The 21099-nt window shown below is 36.2% G+C and overlaps 1 protein-coding gene across 1 annotated transcript in view; it reads right to left on the reverse strand.

Annotated features, from left to right (window-relative positions):
- The window catches only part of FSTL5 (follistatin like 5), a 243654-nt gene extending 223218 nt beyond the window's left edge, over positions 1-20436 (reverse strand). Inside the window, exon 1 of the mRNA XM_032444360.1 lies at positions 20360-20436. The gene's annotated coding sequence lies outside the window, so the exon portion shown is untranslated. The remainder of the gene's footprint in view (positions 1-20359) is intronic.
- Positions 20437-21099: the final 663 nt, after the last annotated feature.

A 21099-nucleotide genomic window follows, 5' to 3' on the forward strand; every position in this document is an offset into this window, starting at 1 on the left:
GTACAAGGTATGGGGAAGTCACTGGTATAATTTAAAGAGTGAGTAACACTGAAGCTCTCTTAGATTTCCTATTTTCTCTTTCTTTCTTTCTTTCTTTCTTTCTTTCTTTCTTTCTTCTTTCTTTCTTTTCTTCTTTCTTTCTTTCTCTCTTTCTTTTTTTCTTTCTTTCCCCTTTCTTCCTTTTCTTCCTTTCTTCCTTTCTTCCTTTCTTCTCTTCTTCTTCTTCCTTTCTTCCTTTCTTCCTTTCTTCCTTTCTTCCTTTCTTCCTTTCTTCCTTTCTTCCTTTCTTTCTTTCTTTTCTGAAATCTCTAATATCATTTCATAGAAAATAACAGATTCTTTTAAACAAATTCAGAGCAAGCTGAAGATACTTAGTTTCAGTACTTTTCAGTGATCTCTTAGGGCATCTATTGGGGAATCTTAGTATTGCACTCTAAGAAAGAAGGAACTAGTTCTTCTGCTAGCAAATTTAACAAAGAATATTAATTCTAACATTTTTCTCTTCCAAGTGGTCCTCATTATGTCAAACAGAGAGCTCAATAAAAGCCAAATAGGAAAGGCATCTTAGCACTGATCTTGAAATCTTCACAGCTGAAAGTATTCATTAAGAGAATTAAAGAACTAATACTCTACATTTGATAATTTGCCATATCATTGAATTTTGAGTATTTACACATGTTCTGAACTAAACATATCACATTATATTTATCTAGAAGACTGATTTCTCCTTTTACATTAAAAAAAAAATCACTGGAAATCATAGTGAGGAATTCATTTCATAATGATTAGGTTTTCTAAAGAATAATGAAGTTTTTGGATTACTCTTATTTATTCTTAAAGTTGGTTTTCCCACCTATTTAGTTATTTTTAATTCTGAATTTATGCTTATGGAGCTCTGTGGTAATAATCCTGACATCTCTACACATTTGTCACGATCTATGTCTGTTTCCTAAGTTGAATTATTCTTATTTCTATAATTCATTGTCTCCGAGCTCCATGTAGATGACTTTTCTGGAGACAGATGCTAGTTCTAGACCAATGACATATGACATACTATCCTGTTGAAATCAGAATTTATTTTCAATAGTACAGTATTACTTGAAAAGCTGAGAGTTATCATAAAACAGTTCAGTAAACTGTTCAGTAAACCTCACCATAAGGTATGACTAACCTGCTTATAATTTTATACTAGTCTTGAAGTCTTCCTTTCAAGTCTCTCATTCATTATCCATTTGAAACAATTCTTTGGAGTTAAACCCCATATAAGACTACAACACAACTCACAACTTGTCATTATTCACTATACAATTTTACATTCAACAGTTATTCTTAACATACCAGTAACCAGCCTGCACAGAGTAAATTGTCAGCAAATCAACTTATACAGCCTACTTTTCACAGATGAATTCTTACATAGCATTACAAAAACAACCCATCATGAAGCATTCTTCAGTTTATACTGCTTCTCTGTGCTGTCTTTGAAATAATTATGTCAAATTCCTGCTGAAATAGGCTGTGGTTGATTTTTTCCAACTGATTCTATCTTACAGATTTTGTTCACTTGTTTGGTTGGAACTCAATGTATGAGCATTTCTTGACAGCAGTATTTGTTAGCAGGCTAAACATTGTTCCATTCTTACCTACCAAACTTAATTTTAAAAATGCTTATAAGGGAGAAGAAAAAAAGAACTCAGTTTAGGAATGAAACAGTTACAAAAGATGACAGAAGCATTTGCATTATTTTGAATGCTCATCTTGTTTCCCTGTTTTCCTCAGTGTGGCTGTCATTTATTTAGAACTGGATTTGTGGTTTGTTATTTTGTTGTTTTGTTTTGTTTTTTTTTTTTAGGTCACGCACATGCCAAGAGAAATGGATCTAAAATGACACTATAATTTAGCTCTCAAAGCAGACTTGAAATTAATCATGTTTTGTGATACCTTTCATAATTGCAGGGTAATTTAAGGACATACTGAAGAATCAGAACAGTCAAAAGAACTTCAAAGGCAGTTTGACACTGAAAAACTGAATATGGGCTGAGGGATGTCAGAAATGGTGAAAATGAGTAAAAAATGGAAGAAAATTTTAGAACCATACATACTGTTCTTCTATAGTCTCTCCACCTAACCAGCAGATCTGGGCTAACTCAGCCAGCAGAACTTTAGCTGTTTCTTGCATTTAACACCTTACAGTGGTGCTTTAAGAATTGTTGCAGGATGGGCAAATCCATCTAAGGAGTTAAGGCTGGTCCTAGATGTCTTGAATCTCAAATCAGATAGAATACCATAAGAAAGATCACCAGTGACACCAGAAAAATTTGATTTGATAGACATGGCTTGTACCCACACATACACAAAGGGTAAATCTCAGGTAATCTCTGAACTTGATCATAATGAGGTCTGTCCCTACTAAGGAAATAACTCTGGTGAAATTTAAATCCCTCACAAGGTATATTCTGGTAACAGAACTTAAAGCAATATCTTCCTCTTAGCATCAAGCCCATCAAATGATGCACAGTTTGACTTCCCCCTTACATAAGAATAACAACAGCAATAGTAATATTTCCAGAGTTCCCAGTATTTACTTCCCTCTAGTAATCTAGTTAAAAACAATCAGAACAATTGTAAGTTTTCTAGACTGTTGAAGGAAACCAAAATATTTCCATTAAGGCACCCTTTACTTTAGAAAGTATAGTTTTGTTAGCATGGAAATATTAAGTTTCACAGTTATAAAAGTTTTTGTATATAAGTAAAAGCTCTTATAATAATGCTTTAACACATCACATAAATATTAAACACACTTTAAAGCAACTAAACCATATTGTAGGAGTTTTGTTTTGTTAGTTTCTGTTTTTTGTTGTTGTTGTTGTTTTTGTTGTTGAATCAAAATGATTCATATGATTCAACATCTTTATTGATGAGCTTGACAAGGGCTTTAAGTGCACCCTCAATTACTTTGCAGACAACACCAAGTTGGGAGGGAGTGTTGATCTGTCAGAGGGAAGAAAGGCACTACACAGGGACCTGGAAAAACTGGATTGATGGGCCAAGGTTAACGGCATGAGTTTCAACAGGGCCAAGTGTCGGGCCCTGCAATTTGGTCACAACAACCACAGGCAACCCTACAGGTTTGGGGACGAGTGACTGGAAAGCTGCCTGATGGAAAGGGCCCTTGGTGTGCTGATGGACTTGTGGTTGAACTTGATGATCTTTAAGGTCATTTCCAACCTGAGCAATTCTATGATTCTCTGATCTTTTTAGTAGACTTTATACTTTGAAACCTCCAAATAGCAGACTTTTTGCACAATAAATCCACATTTTGTTCCAATTTCACTTTTTTAATCAGATTACTTTCTTGAGCTTCTCATATAGATTCCAAATTGAAACAATCCTATCATAACCTTCCAGTTAACTTGATTTCTACATTTCTGTACTTATGATTACCCACAAGTTTTCCTTTGCTGAAGTTTTAGCAAGAAATTATATGAGATTCTTTCAAACAAAAAAATAACATCTATGTAAGTATGACTTCATGCTGTTTCATTGCCTACACATATTAACTTACTTCCAAGTAGTCAGAAAGGCATTCAATCCACAGTATACATGAACAGTTTGTCATATTTGGTTTTGTATCAATAAATTAGAATCTGCAACAAGACTTAGCTTTATGGTTCATCCACAATTGCTCTTATTTGAATACATATTTTTGCAGTATTAACCAGCAAAGTGAGAGCTGACTGAAACTACTTAATGTATTCAAACCCTGTTCTTTAGAAAGCTTGAAAACTTCAACATATATCATTGAATACATTGTTTATGTTCTCTGTTACATAATGGGTTAGAGTCACAGTAGCTACCGAAGTTGCCATGTACTAGAAAACTTCAGCTAAAATCCTAAGAGTGGCGACTTAGCTGTCATTTGAACTTACGCTGGTGATTTTTCCTAAAAAAAATTGTTCTTGTTTTTTTTTGTTAGCTTGTTTTGTTCTGTTTCTTCTCTGCTCCTCACTAGAGTCAAAGTAAATATTGGCCAGAATCTGTTTGGTTATCATAATTAATACCACAGTTTCTATTTTTAAAGTCACAAAGAAAAACATGAATTAGCAATGCACTTGGAACTACAGATAGTCATTCACTTACTAATATCACAGTTAGTCAAGGTGCTCTTGACTACCACAGTTTTAAAGAACTTTACGTACACTCATAAAACAGCACAGCTACTGTGAAACAGGTAAACTTAATTAGTAGACCTGGCCATTACAATTAGAGATAGACTCAAATATAGCAATTAGAGCAGCTGTGTAGGATAAAGGAAAGCAAAGTGCTCTCCAGATTTTCCCAGAGAGAGTTCCCTGTTAGTCAGATGATTTAATCACTACTATTTCATTTCATGAGAAGGATATCATTTTTGTCTCATACTTAACATCAACAATTATTTTCACAATAAAATTCCAGCCTTAGTAATCACCTCTGATTTTGGCTGTCTTGTCTCTTAAGAAGAAAAGATTGAGAAATGAAATTATTTCTCCCAGGACTTTGATGACAGGTACTGACACATGCACCAGCAAGACTGTTCTTGATACAATAGCTACTTAGAGCTAAATAAACTGAGGCATTTCTTAGCTGCCTATTATATCAATAAAATCATATCTAACTTGGAACTGCTATTTTAATGTGCAACTAATTAGTTTATATTTTTAACAAACTACAACTATCTGCTGATTGTTTTTTTTAAGAACTTTAAAAAAAAAAAAAATTTAAAAAAATTTCCAAATCGTAGTATAGCGAGAACAGCAGCTCATTCTCATTCCACACTGACACACAGACAAAATCTGATGTAAAGATCTGATTAGGGCCATTCTTCCAGTTTCTGTAGTAGGCTACACAGATACTATTGCAAAGCTCTTTGCAAAAGTTAAATTTTACCTATTTTAGTAATTATACTATTCCTCCTCTGGAGTCACTTGTTATCTTTGCATGCCTGCACACTAATCAATGTTTGGTCTGACATACTACAGCTTTGTGTATGGTCTGACACCAACCCACTTGCTCAAGATGTTTGGTCTGCACAAATCTGCAGTTACTTCTGCAGCAACCAATCCCATCTCCTTCTATGAGTCACTATCATCTTATATTCCTGATAGAATCTGATGTAGCCCAGGAAGGAAAATCTTTGTCATTTTCAGTGAAGAGCAAAGGTTTGTTTTCAGAATAAAATGGAGGTTATTTTTTGTGTTGCTGTTTCTGAGGGACTCAAAAGCAAGGAAACATGGTGATTTGTAGAAATCCAATTCTCAGCATCTCCATTTGTACTTTAGCATTATGTTAATGCAAACAGCAGGTAGCTTTCAGATTCCTTAGAGTCTAACTCAAGATTTAGGTACCTAATTTTAAGCATCGAGACTAATAACCATCCTTGTTCTACTTGAGCTCTTTCAACAGTGTTTCGATCAGATAATTGTAAAATAATTAGAAAACCCTCAATATGAATGTTTAGCTGTATTCTGGAGCACCTTATCATATTCTGTATAGCTTCATATATGTCAAATGACTTACGGGCTGGTTTGTCCCGGTTCTGTGACTAGCAGGTCAGAGGGATTTGCAAATCTGTGTCTCCAGAAAGGGGATACAGGGGTTGTTCTTTGGAGAATTGCCTGGAACTGGAGTATTAACTCTTTAAATCCCAGTACACTACATGATGTTATGATGTGGAATACCGATAATGAAAAGTCATAAAACCATGACAATATAGCTCAAAACTTCTTGCTAGCATTATCTGCTGTGCTTTTGGTTTCAAAACTGAGTTTTCCATTATCTTTTGTGCATTTTTCATCAAATACTAAACAGAGAAGAAACTATATGTCTGTCATATGCAGTGTCATACATAATAAATGTAGAAGCACAACCTGAGGTACTGAAAAAAAATTAACTCGTGGAGCAATCTGTAAAGCAGTGAATATTCACTCTATGTTGTTTTCCTCCCTTCCTCTTGTGACTCAGAATGTGAGCAGCGTGCATGAAAAAGCCTTATGTAGGGCTGCAGAATGCCACTAAGCAATTCAGATCAGAAACTTGAGAGAAGTACTCTTGAGAAATGTGGGAATTTCAGGCTTAATTCCCTATCCAAACCTAACCCTTTTTTATTCCAGATGAAAAACTGAGGTTGTTTCCTTTTTATAACTTGATATATACTTAAAATGAATCATCTAATCGCATACTCTTTCCTTGCAGAACATGACTAATTCCTCTGATTTTGTGAGCTGTGGCTAACTGAAGAATTAAGGAAGTTTTTGCTCTATTTCTCTCCCAGCTATTTCAAAACAGTCCTATAAAAACACTATGGACTTTGATGGTGTCCTGGTAACAAACTATATATATAAATTATTATATATATATAATGTTTATATTTATATATATATAATCAAGTTTTAATAAACACAACACATATTGAAAGCAATGCATTTTCAGAATACCAATGAGCAATCACGGATAGAATTGTTTTAGTTGAATAGTCTTTACTTGGTAACCATGTATTTTATTTCTTTTCCCCACTCTCAATACAAACGTCAGTTATACCTGTCCTACTTTTACTTCCTCAGGTTCTTCTTGAACCCTTTTATAAAGAGTTTTGAGTTAATGAAACTCCAAGTAGACGGTATCCTATGTTTCTCCAGGAGCTTTAAATGCTGTTATCATGGCAAAATCTTCCATCCAACTACACTAGTTATCAGCATCACTGAGTTTTTGTTCACTTTTTCTTCTAAAAAGTAAATTCATGGGAACACTCCTGGAAATATATATTCTAAAGGATAGTGAACATTTTTTAGTGGAACATCAGTAAGTGGAATATTTGATTTCTTAAAAGCAATTACAGTTATTTCCATTAAGGTCAGTAAGCCACATGGTAGAAATCATGCTGAAATAGATATTTACTTAACCCAAAAGAATTTATATCAAGTGATTATTACTAAAACTACTAAAAAACAAGAATTGTATTAACCCATAAGGAGGTATCAAAACTGTGAACATCACAAAAACTTGGTCTATAATCAGTATCAAAAATTATTAGAGAAAAATGCAAGGCAGCACTCAAACTGATCTGCAGTGACCATTACTGTGGACATCCCTACTGGTAGTGATGGCTTATGACATGGTTACATTGTGTTACTACTCTGGAGATATCCAAAAACATTTAAGGAGGCTTGAGTCTGCATTGAGAATGAAGTGCCTGTGTAAGCTGATCAGCACTCTTTCACAAAAAAAAAAAAAAAGAAAAAAAAAAAAGGGAGAAAGTAGAAATCTAATCTCACTCATATTCTTCAACAATAGCAGATATTTCTAAGGTATTACTGATTTAATGAAAAGACTGTCAGGCAGGTCTAGCAGTTATCAAGGATCCACCAAATACTTGAATGCAAGTATGTTTTATTTTTCATCTACTTTAGATGGAAAATTAGAAAGAGGAGAAACAAACTACTAAAACACTAGAGCAACTAGAAGAAGTACATGTAATCACTGCACTGTGTGCTGTACTGTTTTGAATTGCTCATCTCCGTTGTGTTTGCTAGACTGGTGTTTTGTAGTTAAGCAAGCTGAGGTATTGTCCCTGTGATCTAAGTTCTGCTGCTTTGTATTACCCAGAGATCAAATTAACGGAAAACAGACTCTCCTTCCTCACGTTAGTCCCTATGGTAGCAACAGTGAAAAAGCAAGGGTCTGAGAAAGGTAACAAAAGAAAGTCTCAAAGGAGTGGAGAGCAGGAGGTCAACAAAGCTAGTTAAGTAAGTAAACTAACAACACTAAGATGACAATGCAGCTTTCTGAACAGGCCCATCTTGCTCATATAAGAAACAGTTCTTTTCAAACCACAAATTTGCCTGTGATATCATAACTCTCTGGTGGAGACTCATCTTTTAGCTATGAGTAGACCAAAATCTTTGCTTATTAATAATTCTTCATGAAATATGAACCTTTTGTGGTGTCAAGTTTATTTAAGAGTGATACATTTTGTATCTTTCTGGTTTCTAGTACAGCTAGCTGGGACCTAACTCAAAAAAGAAGCTGGAAAATTTAATTTTATACGAGAACACTTCCAATCCTTTGATTACATAACTTGCTTTACATTTGCTAATATCCTTAAGCAAATTAATTTTTAGAGTTGATGCAAATTAATACAAAATTTTATCAGATATTACAAATACCAGATTTACAGACTCTTGGCTACAGCAACATCATATATTTTCCTGGTCCTTCTCAGCATATTTGATATTGTGTAACAGAGAAATCATTAAATAAAAAAACAAACAAAAAAAACCAACAAAAAACAAACAAACAAAAAAAAACCACAAAAACAATTTTCTCCACATCCTTACCTAGGAGAACTGTTCTTAGATACCTACAGGTTTGGGGTGTTTTGTTTTGTTTTTTGTCTTTTTGTTTTTCCCCAAAACTACTTTCCCTATGAAAATACTTAATCATGTTTTAATCTGATAATACAATAATTATACATCTAATAATTTAAGGATGTTTCACCTCTAAAGCTGCAGATGTAAAAACACCATTTAATTTACTGAGTTTAACTTGATATTTTCCAGTTGGATCAGTCATTCCTTATTCTATGAGAACACTTTACAAGCTGCTGTTTTGAATGCCTCTGTCAACCTTCTCTCTTGTTAATCTCTTTTTATCAAAACAGTTATATGCTTCTTATCCTGTATTTTTAAATTCCGTTCAATCTTGTTAAATCCTGTGCAAGAGAGTATAATGGCCAGGTGATTCAGTGGTTCCCATCTGTACAGCAAAAGCTTTGGTAGCATCAGTGAGGATTTCTATTTAAAATCCTCTCATCTAGGCAAGATTATTGTGCAGTCTATCTGGGAGACATTGAAATCATAATTCTCTCAAAATCAGAGGAAAAAAAATCTCATATATTCAGAAGAGTACAATTCCACCCATTCTGAGTCTTGCTTTGTTCCTCTTAAGAAACAAAGGCATTCTAATTTGAAAGATATAATTTAGAATTCCTTTACTGGAAAATTCTGGTTTTTTTTCATTTTCTAATCCAGTCCTGCATTAGTAAAAAGCAGGATATAAATTGAGATTCTGTGTATTTCTTCCAAAACAGTTTATTCTGACAGTATTATGTTAATCTTTTTTGTCCTTTACTCTTCTGAAACATGTACTTGATGTTCCTTGAATACATATGCTAAGTTTGCGCCTTCATTTCTCTTCATTTTGTTGAAGGCTGTTGACCACAAAACAACACTGCTGTTTTATAAGGCACAGAATTTTCAACATTATGTTATTCATCAGATCCAAATGTGCCACCTCTAAATGTTGTGTTTTCATTTTCCATCACAAATTTTAGCTCCTCAAAGACCTATATTTGTTTTTCTTTGCTTTACTTTTTATGGTATTATTTGTGCCCATAAATGATCCCTACCATGATAAAAACTATGATTAGGTTAGCATTTTTCAGCCTCAAGGCAGTTTTGAATAAAGATGAGAACTGTGCTACTTGGAAACTTGAAAATAAGTACTGCTTCTTATACATTATCTACATCCTAGAAAAGGAAAAAATAACTGTTTTCTGCTACCAATTCCTCTGCAATGCAGTCAAAGTTTAGACATGATAAGCTTGCAATAAATTACATCTTAAGTGAGGTTCTAACTTTGTGGCATCCACATGATACATATTCTCTATGGAGGATGCAGCTTTGGGAGGTGAGGCCCAGTAGACTTTCCTCACCTTACCCTTCTTTCTCCTGACAACTCTTGTGTGCTCACAAGCTGCAGCCTCTTCCCACAAGTTGCTCAGGACTTGTGGACCCCTTGCTCAGGACTTGTCCATCTTCAGCAAACTTTGAGGCAATACTGCAACAGTGCCTCTTACAGCTCCTCCTTAGTTTTCTTTTCTTAGCTATGGACTTATGTTCAAGCAGGCACAAGCTTGCTACAGAAGCTGAATTATGATACCATGGGGGAAAAAAAATATTGCAGAAAGAAAATTAGAAAACAGTAAACCACATTTAAACTTGGGAAATGAAATTCTAAGTTGAGCTCCTACCTAAAGAGAAAGATGGGTATACAGGTAATTATGTGTCACAAAGAGAGGAAACACTAGTATAATCTCTAAAATGCGAAATGGCTTGAGAAGAAATTTAACAGAAGGGTACAGTTCCAATAATAAAAATATATAAATGTTTATTAAACAGAAGAATAAACTGAGTTTATTCAACAAAGCAAACAGAATGGTATTAGGCTATACTATAGAGTAGCTACTTAGTAAAGCTGACACGCTGAAGCCAATGGAGGTTTAAAAAGCCACCAGCTGGAACTAAAGAAAAATAGTGCCTACAAACACAGTGTTGTCCTAGTCTACACCTACATCCATCATCTCCATCCACAACTTTTGTCTAGTCTTTAAAACCAAACTTTAAACACGTTAATAAATTTGAGTTGCAACATTAATCTCTTAAAATATCAGACTGTCCCGCTGAGATGGATTTTTCTACTTTTCATAACCTCTGCTGATCTCTTCACGATAGACAATGAATATTTGAAGTTTTATATCATGCCTAGACAAAATGTGTTAGCTAATTTAATGGATACACATCTAGTCCAGCAATGTGTATACCAATGTTACTTTCGCATATAAGACAGTAAGTGCAAACAGGATGGTACAGCTAATTAATAGCAACACCAGCTTTAATAGCACGATTGCTGAAGTAAGCCCTTGGCTCACTCCCACCTCACATACACACAAACAAAACCACAACAGTGGCTTCACTGTGGCACAGTCATTCTTTGACACTTAGTATTGCACTACCAAAACACACAGGAGCAAGAGACTATTATGTTCTACTTAATACAGAATATTGTAAAATAATACAGAAAAAGGCAACCTAGGTAGCATAGCCAGCTACATCTACACATTTTTAAAGTTTTTTGAATCAGTACTTTAGCTTTCAAGTCCTGTGAGAGTCTTTGCATTCAGTTAAGATAAACGAACCAAAAATAAAAACACAGCCTGCCATGGTTCAGTGCAGTTCTCATTTTCAAGCTTCTGTATGCAATAAAGATTATACATTATCAACATCAAGCCAATTCAAAGCATTTTTTAAGGATCTCAAATGCTTCCACTGATACAAAAGGTCCCCAAGCACCCAAGCATATTCCTGAATCCTTTTTTTTTTTTTTTTTTGCTGCTTTAAATATGACTGCCAAAAACACAACAGCAATGATGAAAGAAAAAAAAAAAATAGAATTAAAAACCTACTCACAAAAGCAGCATCAAGATCAGAACGCTTTTAGCACAAATACTGGCTTTTACTATTTTTTTAAATATGTATACATGTGCAAATGTACTCACTCTATGCACACATCTTCACATAGAAGTCTGTGTCAAGATGAATGAGTGAAGCCTTAATTAAATGCAAATTTTTTCAAGTTGAATTTTTTTTTCAATATTCGATTCTTATTCTTATTTCTTTCCCAACAAGTTTATTTTTGTTGTTCAGATCCAGTTAATCATCCTTTAAAGTACCTAAGATATCTGCCATTGTGTTTGAAGACAAATATTGGCATATAACGTGAGTTTACTTCTAATTGCTACATTTAGGGATGTTAGTATATTGATGGTTCTAGACATTGCTTGTAGAGGAGCCTTTCCTATGGTGTACATAAACAACCATAACTGAGGCTACCATTCTGTTACTACCCACCCATCTTAATAACTTCCTGAACACTCACTTTACCTATTGTACTTATCATTGTATTTTTTTCATACCTCCATACACAATAATAATGAACAGTTCCAGTGCCAGCTTGACAGGATGGCCAACTTGACACGATACTTTGACATAAGAAAACACAAGACTAAAGTCTCTCAGAGCTCTTAAACTTGATACTGTTTCCAGTTTCACTACTGGATTTTTCACTACTAGTCCTTGTTAGTGCAAACAAGAAAGTATTTTTAAAAACCGCAGAGAATGGAAAAGTATAAAGAGAATAGAATTAATTTTGATCAATGCCTACAGCCTCAATCTTGATCTTTTTAAAATTACCCATTGTTTTTCCCCTCACTTGAAGGGGAACAACATTTGACTAAAAGTGCAAATGATAAAGAAGCCAATCAAGGACTGTTCATTCTATTGGTAACTAAAAAGAACTACATACCAAAAAACAAAAAAAGACAAAAAATATATAAAAAACAAAAAATTAATCAAAAAAAGAATTCAAGCTTTTGGCTTAGTGCTATTCCTCATTTGTGTAATAATATGCTTTCCGGTGAGAGCATATTGGTGAAAGTAAAGAACTTGTGCATAAAGACTAAACACAAGAACAGAAGAGATGGAAAAAAAAGGAACTAGAAGATGCAGAAATATTTCCTGTTTCACACCAGGTCATGCTATCCCTTGATTGTCCAACTGAATATTTGGTCTTGTATTACATTTCTGTACATGATTCCATAATGCATTTGCCGATCAAACAAACTGATTTCTGTCAAGGAGCAGCAAGATTTGATAAGGCAGTTTATTAAAGGCAATGCCTAAGATTCCTATCATTCTGGATAGCTCTACAGTTTCCTCTCAGCACCCTTTCACCTTTTAACATCACTTACTCAGGCCATCCTATACGCTAAGACCATATTGGTAAAGAATAATACAAACACTCGATGAAAATAATGTTTTCTTTGGCTCATTTAAATATGACTCCCCTTTACTATTCTACATAATGGTAAACGTGTTTATTCTACCGTCTGAATGAGAATGATGATTAAGCATTGCAAAAATGCATTCTGTAATCTTTCTGTCATAACAGTTCGTGATATATCTTCTATAAAGAGACAAGCAGTTATACTTAAAATTCAAAAAACACTGATCAAACAAAAAAAAAAAACACACTTGCAGGAAAAAAACAACAAATAGAAAATTACCTCAGAATAATCAACAGCAAATATACATACCAAATCCATTTTAAAAATGCAACTCATATAAGATCAGAGCAAAACCATACTGGTTTGTAATATGAAATCATAGGCATTTCTGTTGGAGCAGAATTTAGTTTGAAATAAATTGTACTAATTTTTCCTGAGTAAATCTGGTATTGCTTACCTCAGCATCTATTTCTTTGTTCAAATTCCTGATGGTTTCTAGCCATATGTAGCAAATCACATCAATTGTGTTTTCCTTTTGAACATGATGGATGACTTAGCTCTGTTAGAGGACATGAAGATCTACACATTTCCCTTGAAGAAACTTAGGTGCAAGGCCATGTTACTTTTATTTTTCATCTAGTATTTAAACCTTAGTCAGTGATAAATTTCTCCCATCATTTCCTTTTCACACCAATTTGATCACTCAGCAAGCTTCTATATAATTTCTCAAAGTAGTTAGTTTGGATCTCTTAAGCTTCCTTTACTACCATCTACCAAATTCAAAAATTACCCTTTGCTTTCTTTATTACATTGTGAAGACTAACATTTTGCATAAAATCTTAATTAGTATAAGGAAGACTTCATAAAGCCAATCTGTGAAACACAGGACTGGAGGTAAAATATGGTCATGGTTTTATGATTTTTGGTTATTGGTGTTCCGCATCATAACATCATGTAGTGCACTGGGAGTTAAAGAGTTAATGCTCTAGTTTCAGGAACCTGTCCCAGAAGAGAAGAACAGCTACATACCCCAGAGGACTGTTCACTGTTCTGTTACCATTTCCACTCAGAGGAAAAGATAAAAGCCATTCATAGGTCACTTGAACTTACACTCTTTCAATTGTCTGGCTCATCTCTGTTGCAGGTGCCATCTTGTCATGACATTAGAGTAAGGCCTTCAGCTTTCAGACACCCTCTCTCATTTAATTTATTTGAATTCTAATTATATTGTAGCATATTATAGTGTGCTATCTTGCATTCCAATATCTTATTTAGAAAATTAGTTTGTTTCTCCTCAGATCATTGCCACTGTTTTGTCTTTAGGCCCATCTCTCTCTCCATCTTTTTCCTTTTTTCTGGGGTGCAGATCTGTGGGTCCCTCTACCCCACTAGTCACAGAACCGGGCCAAACCAGCCCATAAACCATTGATGAACATGAATATAAATGCTGTCATTAACAAATGAAAAGTTTAAGTTGCTTAAGAGAAAAAAATTGCAATGCAAAAAAAAAATAAATTGATTTCTTTCTCCTTTAAATTGATTGAATACATATTTACAATATATTTTCAAGCATCATATTTGTCTAATCAGAAGCTAATTAATCAAGCTATAATAATTCTCCTGCCCACCTCCAAAGGTCTGCAATAAACATTAAAACATTCATAGGCAAGTCAATTGAAAATGATTTTGCAAACAAAGTTTCATGACGCAGCACATTAAATGCCTAAATAAAAATCAAAGCATCACATCCATTGTTTACTTTCCATCTCTGTAGTATTATAACTAAATTAAGACCTAAATGCTGTCCTCCAAAACTAGATGTATAAAAACAAACCTCCACATAACTCTACCTAAAGTGTAGATATCTTTTCATCAGTGATAAATTGAATTTGCGTGTATTGCAAATTGTTAGGAGTTCCCTTTATCTTGTTCTTGGCAGTCAAAACTTTTTTTTTGCAATTTGTATATATTTCAGCAGACCCTTAAGCACTTTATAGAATCAACCCACACCTTACTTGTGTCAGTGGGGTTACGCTAGCCCTGTCACAGTACTAACTGCATTTGAATGAACTTGTAAGGAATGTTTTAAAGCACAGTTCTAGAGCTGTTAGCACTTGTTAGTTTGAAAGCCTCTAGTGAAAGAGCACTGACTAAAGGGAATCTCTGGGGAAGACTGCTTCTCCCATATAGAGGAATAGAGACCAATGTGGGATCAGCACAAGCAGTGCCCCATGAGAATCTAAAGCTTCTTCAGTCTAAAAAACAGTTAAAAGTAGCATGTCCATAAGGACCCCTCAAGCAGAAAAAGAGAAACACAGTCCTAGCCACAGTCTGTGGCTAGAAAGCCAAGATCTGACTGATACCAGACCTAGCAGTGAGTGAGAAGCAGTTCTTTAGGAAAAGATCGATGAGCTTTTTCTAAGCCTAGTTCTTTCCTATGAAATCATACCAATTTTTTTAAATGTTAAAACTTTAAAATTTTCTGTTTTATAAAAAAAGCCAGGTATCTGAGTTTTGCCTCCTTTTTGAGATGCTTATAATCAGGAAAAACTGCAAATGTGCTTTAATGAACTGGCTGTTACAAGACCAATCTAATGAGCAATATTAATAGCAAATTACAACATTTTTTAAAAAAGAACAGGAAGAGAGACTGAGTCCAGGTAACATTTCCTCATCAAGGTTTTATGTAAAATTCATTAAGTATGACATAACATTGAAAATTTTATTTTCCCCAAGCACTACCTATTGCTGCCATATGGGCCAACTGCAAAACAGTGTGAAAGAATTGCTTTTATAATAAAGAGGACCTTCTTGACATAACTGACTGGAAGTTTAATAATTTATACTGATTAGAAACATGCATAATTCAGTTTGTGTCAGCATTTCCACTGACAACAAATAAGGCAGTTGCACAATTAAATAAGGTGCAGATATCTAATCAAAATAAAATTTGACCAGTAGCAGCATTGTTCAGATTTGTCCTTTCACAAAACAGATATATATACATATAGCCCTATAGTTCAGTATTGTCATCAGTATTAGCAGGGGACAGATTTTGTATTGAGTTTGGAAGATCTCAGAGATATCAGATTTCTTTTGCCTGAGGCTTATCATTACCCACCTGGGTCGCTTGGTTTAGCTGTAACACTAATTTGTCAGTGACCAGGTAGGTATTCTTATCTTTCTTTATATACAGCTATTTTTGTATGTTACTCACGTAGTTATTATATAGACAGAACTAACAGTTATTCTTTGTACTGTGGTTTATGACCTCAACAGAATAAAATGTAAAGGAACACAGATTTTGCCACAAGAAGCAGCAGCACAGCATGGAGGAGTACCTGGGATGGCAAAAGAAGAAGTGAGGGCTGGAAGTGGAGACCCTGAGGCTGCAAATGACTCACCAATAGAGGAAGAAACCCAACTCTGGACAAAACTTTTTGGGGATAATAGAACAAAGTATCAAGGTAACTAAAACATATTGCACGTTTGAGAACAAAGAGGTAAAAATGTATTGGGCTGTGATAACAAACAAATGCCTCAAAATTTTGTGTGTTCTGATAAAGGAGGAAGAAAGCAACAGCATCAGACTACTTCAGGGAAAAAGGACACCGATGGTTTGCTGCAGTGACCCTCCATATTCCCTGTTCCTGGCAGTAGCAAAAGACTGTCAAGGAACTGAATAATTATTAGGGAGTGAGCACTTAATTGCATTATTTACTGCAGTATTTAACTGTATTATTATGGTGTTGTTTTGGGTTTGTTTTTTTTCCTTCCCCTACCCCTCCCCCCCATAATAGTACTCCCTACTATTGTTTCTGTGAAAATCAAATCTAAACTACCAATAACTGTTGATTACGCTTCTGGGATTTCAATTAAAATAATAAATTTTGACTTCATTTGTTTCCATTTTGCTGATAACAAGATGTGGAACATAATATTTGCTTTAATTTCAAGTATAGTGACAGTAGGATTATTATGGACAATAGCTGAAATGTGCATAGAACACTGTACGGTTTTTATTAATATAAACATTAAATAATTGAAGTCAGTAAGCAGTCTCTGTTCAATAACAAACAAAGAGACCTTGCATATAAATATTGAAATGAATATTTTAGCACTCCAATTCTAGGTGAACACACCTTAAACATCTTTCATTGTTTTTCTTGTTTCACAATCTTCTAGCAGATAATTTTATGATTAGATTTTTTTTTTCCTGTTTTCGTGGAAATTTTTAAGAAGAAAAACCAAGATTCTTAGTTCTTCTGGAAAACAGACCTTTAAATTCTCATCCATCTGTATGTACAATAATCATCTGATAACATAAATATACTCTGTAGTTATTTAATGTATTTGTATATAATCTCTGAATCAAAACCAAAGACATTTTTCTCCTTTTGAACTGATTAACATGCCATGGAATTGTTTACTAAATGTAAACCAAGTAATCAAAAGAGAAAAATCTAGAAAGATGTGAGAAACTGCACAAAATGTCTCGGTCTGCTTTTGGTGATTGTATCTGATGACTTCACATTATACCAATTCTACACATGGCATATTCATAAAACAGCCTACATCTCAGAAAGTAAGAGTTACAGTCATTTGACCATCTCAAATACCTCAGCTCAACTCCTCTCATGCCCATGCGTTGCCTTCTTAACTGAATTTAGCTGTGCACTGATTAACACAGAGTGTAACATATATTCATCTGATAGGGAGCACTACAGTTTTGTCTGTAGAATTAACAGCACAGCTTCAGTAAGCCCAGCTTATTTTGGATGATTTCATTTTGTCTTTTGTATGCAGAAACCTATGACTTCAAAAATTTTCAACAGGGTTCATGCTATATATACATTTTTGGCTAAGCTTTTACAGCATCTCCAGTGAGGACTGGAGAAAGACTTTTAGAGTGCATAGAGATCATTAAGGTATTTTTTCCCTAAAGTGCTGTTCTCAATCCAGTTTCCAGAACAGATGAGCTTGAGCAGAAGGAAACCTTTTGCTCTAACACAGAACATTTAGAACTGTCAGAATACTGCTAAAGTGTTCTTGAAAACTAACAATTCAGTCATTGTATGATGGGGAAAGAAGGTTGAAATCCGTGGAGATCTTCATTTACAGCATGTATTGTGTCAATTACACCACAAAGACTGATATTAGAAAACCAGTATATTTTGCTAAGCTGCAACTTCCCAACTTGCAAATCCTTGCTTTAAAAATACACAACTTGTGCCACTATTATGTCTGTATGACACATATGAAAATAGTGAGAAACTAATACAGATGCTTATTCTAACATCAAATCAAGATGGCAAATGACTTTTGTTGTTGGAATCATAGAATCACCAAGGTTGGAAAAGACATCTAAGATCATGCAGTCCAGCTGCTCACCTATCACCAGTATTTCCCAATAAACTATGTCCCTCAAAACAACATCTAAACATTTCTTGAACACCTCCAGGGTTGGTAACTCCACCATCTCCCTGGGCAGCCCATTCCAGTGCTTGACCACTCTCTCAGAGAACTATTTCCTAATATCCAACTTGAATTTCCTTGCTGCAACTTGTGGCCATTTCCTCTCATCCTATCTCTAACTACATAAAAGAAGAGGTTGACTACTGCCTCACCACAACCTCCCTTCAGATAGTTGTAGAGAAGAGGATGCTCAGGGAGAGACTGAACAACCCCAATCCCAGCTCCTTCAGCTGCTACATATAAGATTTGTAGATCAAGTTGGTCAAGCAGGACCTGCCTTTCATGAATCCATGTGTGCTAGACCAGACCCTCCAGATGTCCCACATATATCATGAGATCTCCTTCAAGATTATCTGCTCCATAACCTTTCCTAGAGCCTCAGGAAAAGCTCCCTGTTCATCCACACCAGTTTTCTTCCCTGTCAGCTCATCTTGTGGCACAGGGGGAACAGTCTGTTCCCATGCCTTTAAGACTTCCTTCAGTAGGAACAGCCAGCCTTCCTGGGCCCCTTTACCCTTCAGGACTGAATCCCAAAGGACCCTCCCTGTCAGTGTCCTGAATGGTTCAAAGCCCACCCTTCAGAAGTCCAAGGGAGCAGTTTTACTGCCCCAACTCCTGACATTATCATGAATTGGAAACTCCACCATTTAATGGTCACACTGTCCAAGACAGTTCCAACCTTCATACCTCCCAACAGTCCTTCTCTGTGAAAAGCAGAGGAGCACTTCCCCTGGTAGTCTCTCTCACCAGCCACATCAGGAAAATCTTCCATCATACACTTTAGAAACCTCCTTGATTATTTATTCTGTGCTGAACTGTTTCCAACATATATCAGGGAAGCTGAAGTCCCCCATGTGAACAAGGGCTGTCAATTGCACATCTTCTGCCAGCTGTTCATAGAATGCCTCATCCATCTCTTCATCCTGGTTAGGTAGTCTATAACAGACCCCCACCAGGATGTCAGCCTTGTTGGCCCTCCCCCTGATCCTTACCCATAGAGACTCAACCTTATCATTTCCAGCCCTAAGCTCAACAACATCAAAACACTCTTTAACATAGCCATGCTACCACTCCTCCTTCCATGCCTGCCCATTTTGAAGAGCTTGTAGGCATCCATTGCAGCACTGCAGTCATGGGATCAATCCCGCCACATTTCTGTAACAGCAACTAAGTCACAGTTGCCTGCCACACAATGGCCTCCAGCTCCTCCTGTCTGTTGCCCATGCTATGTGCATTGGTGTAGATGCACTTCAGCTGAGCCCTTTGCCTCAACACCAATCCCATCATTGTTGCCCCAGGTTCATCCCTGGCAGGCCTAGTTTTATCCCCTTTCCCCTTCATACCTAGTTTAAAGCCCTCTCAATGAGGGCCCTGCCAGATGCTGGGCTAGGACCTATTTCCACCTTTGAGACAGGTGAGTCCTATCCACAGCTATCAGGCCAGGTCTCAAGTCAACTGTACCACGGTAAACAAAGAATAAAATACATAAAAATCCTTGCATTTGCATGAGCCTCCCAGCCATGTATTTAAGAGGTGAGTTTTCCTGCTCCTTTCAGTATTATTCTCTGACACAGGGGAATAGTTAGAATAGTTAGAATATAATAGAATAGTTAGAGAAAAATACAACCTGTATGCCTACTCCATCCAATAACCACTCCAGTCCCCTGCAATCCTTTTTGATAGACCTCAGGCTTCTCTCAGCAACTTCAAGGTTGCCAGCCTGAACTATCAATACAGGATAACAATAAAAAGGATGAATTAGTCCAGGATGTTTCGTAGAAGACAAGGGTGGGTGTGGGTAGGATTGGGCTGACATATAGAGACTTCCATTTCTCTCAGCAGGGAGTTGCTGCAAATCACCCTCTGTCTTCCTTGGTAGAGACAGGAAGCATGGAGTCAGTCACCTCACCATAGACAACCTCAAGGATAGACCTGCCACTGCATCCTCACTTGCCTATCTCAGGTTCCAGAGCCTCAAACCTATTATATGCAAGGACACCTGGGCAACCAAGGTAGGTCGGGATGGGACCTGTTTCCACCCCTCCTCTTCTCTTGAATCACCTCCCTTTGCTTCATGTTGGCAGGGGAGGTGATCCACCACTGTTTGTAGGGTATCACCCTACTATCTTTCTTACAAGTTCAACAAAGTTTCTCCACCAACATATCTCCTGATTGTAATGTCTGATACTCCTTCCTGAGCTTCACCACCATACTGGGCAGATCACTCACCTACTCACACTTCACGCAGACGGGATCCCTGCTGCTCTTCACCAGCAGCCACGGAGTTTGCACAGCCACACCGCTCCCAATTCGCTCCGCTGCTGGGTGGCTGCGCCCCCTAGCGGCAGGTCTAATACACGCAGGGAATGACCCCGCCCGTTGCTCCTGGCACCACCTCTGTGACATCAGAACGCCTTTGTCACGCAGAGGACGACGGTGCCCGGCAGCTGCTCCCTGACAGGGCTATCCCTCAACCAGCTGAGGCAATTCCCTGCTTCAGCATGGAACGCGTCTGCTCCAGAGCCGAGTACCTCACCAAAAAGATAACTTCTATACCTCAAGTTTGACAACAGCTCGACAAGCATTTGCCAACATGTGCTGTATGCTCATAAAGATAGCCATCTACAAATTAATCTCTCCTATAGAAACATAAGCCTAGCTCTGTGAAAAATGTATATTACGTTAAGACCCAAACCCAGCAAAACGCTTCATCCACTCTGATGCAAAAGAGCACTTCAATCCCACCAGGTTCAAAAAGGCTCAAACACGTGCTTCGATGTATCCCATCTGACAGGTGCAAAGCTACAAGCATTTAGTGAAGACAGTATCATAAGCTCAGATAGCACAGAAATGGTTTCAGACAGTAGTAATTTCAGACATATAACCTAGATGTGTTCAAATGGCATAGCTACTGGGTTAGATTTTACAGGTGCATTGAAAGCCACTAATAACTAGTCCGTGTCTACTTA

Source organism: Coturnix japonica, chromosome 4 (genome assembly GCF_001577835.2).
Source record: "Coturnix japonica isolate 7356 chromosome 4, Coturnix japonica 2.1, whole genome shotgun sequence".
Classification (NCBI taxonomy): Eukaryota; Metazoa; Chordata; class Aves; order Galliformes; family Phasianidae; genus Coturnix; species Coturnix japonica.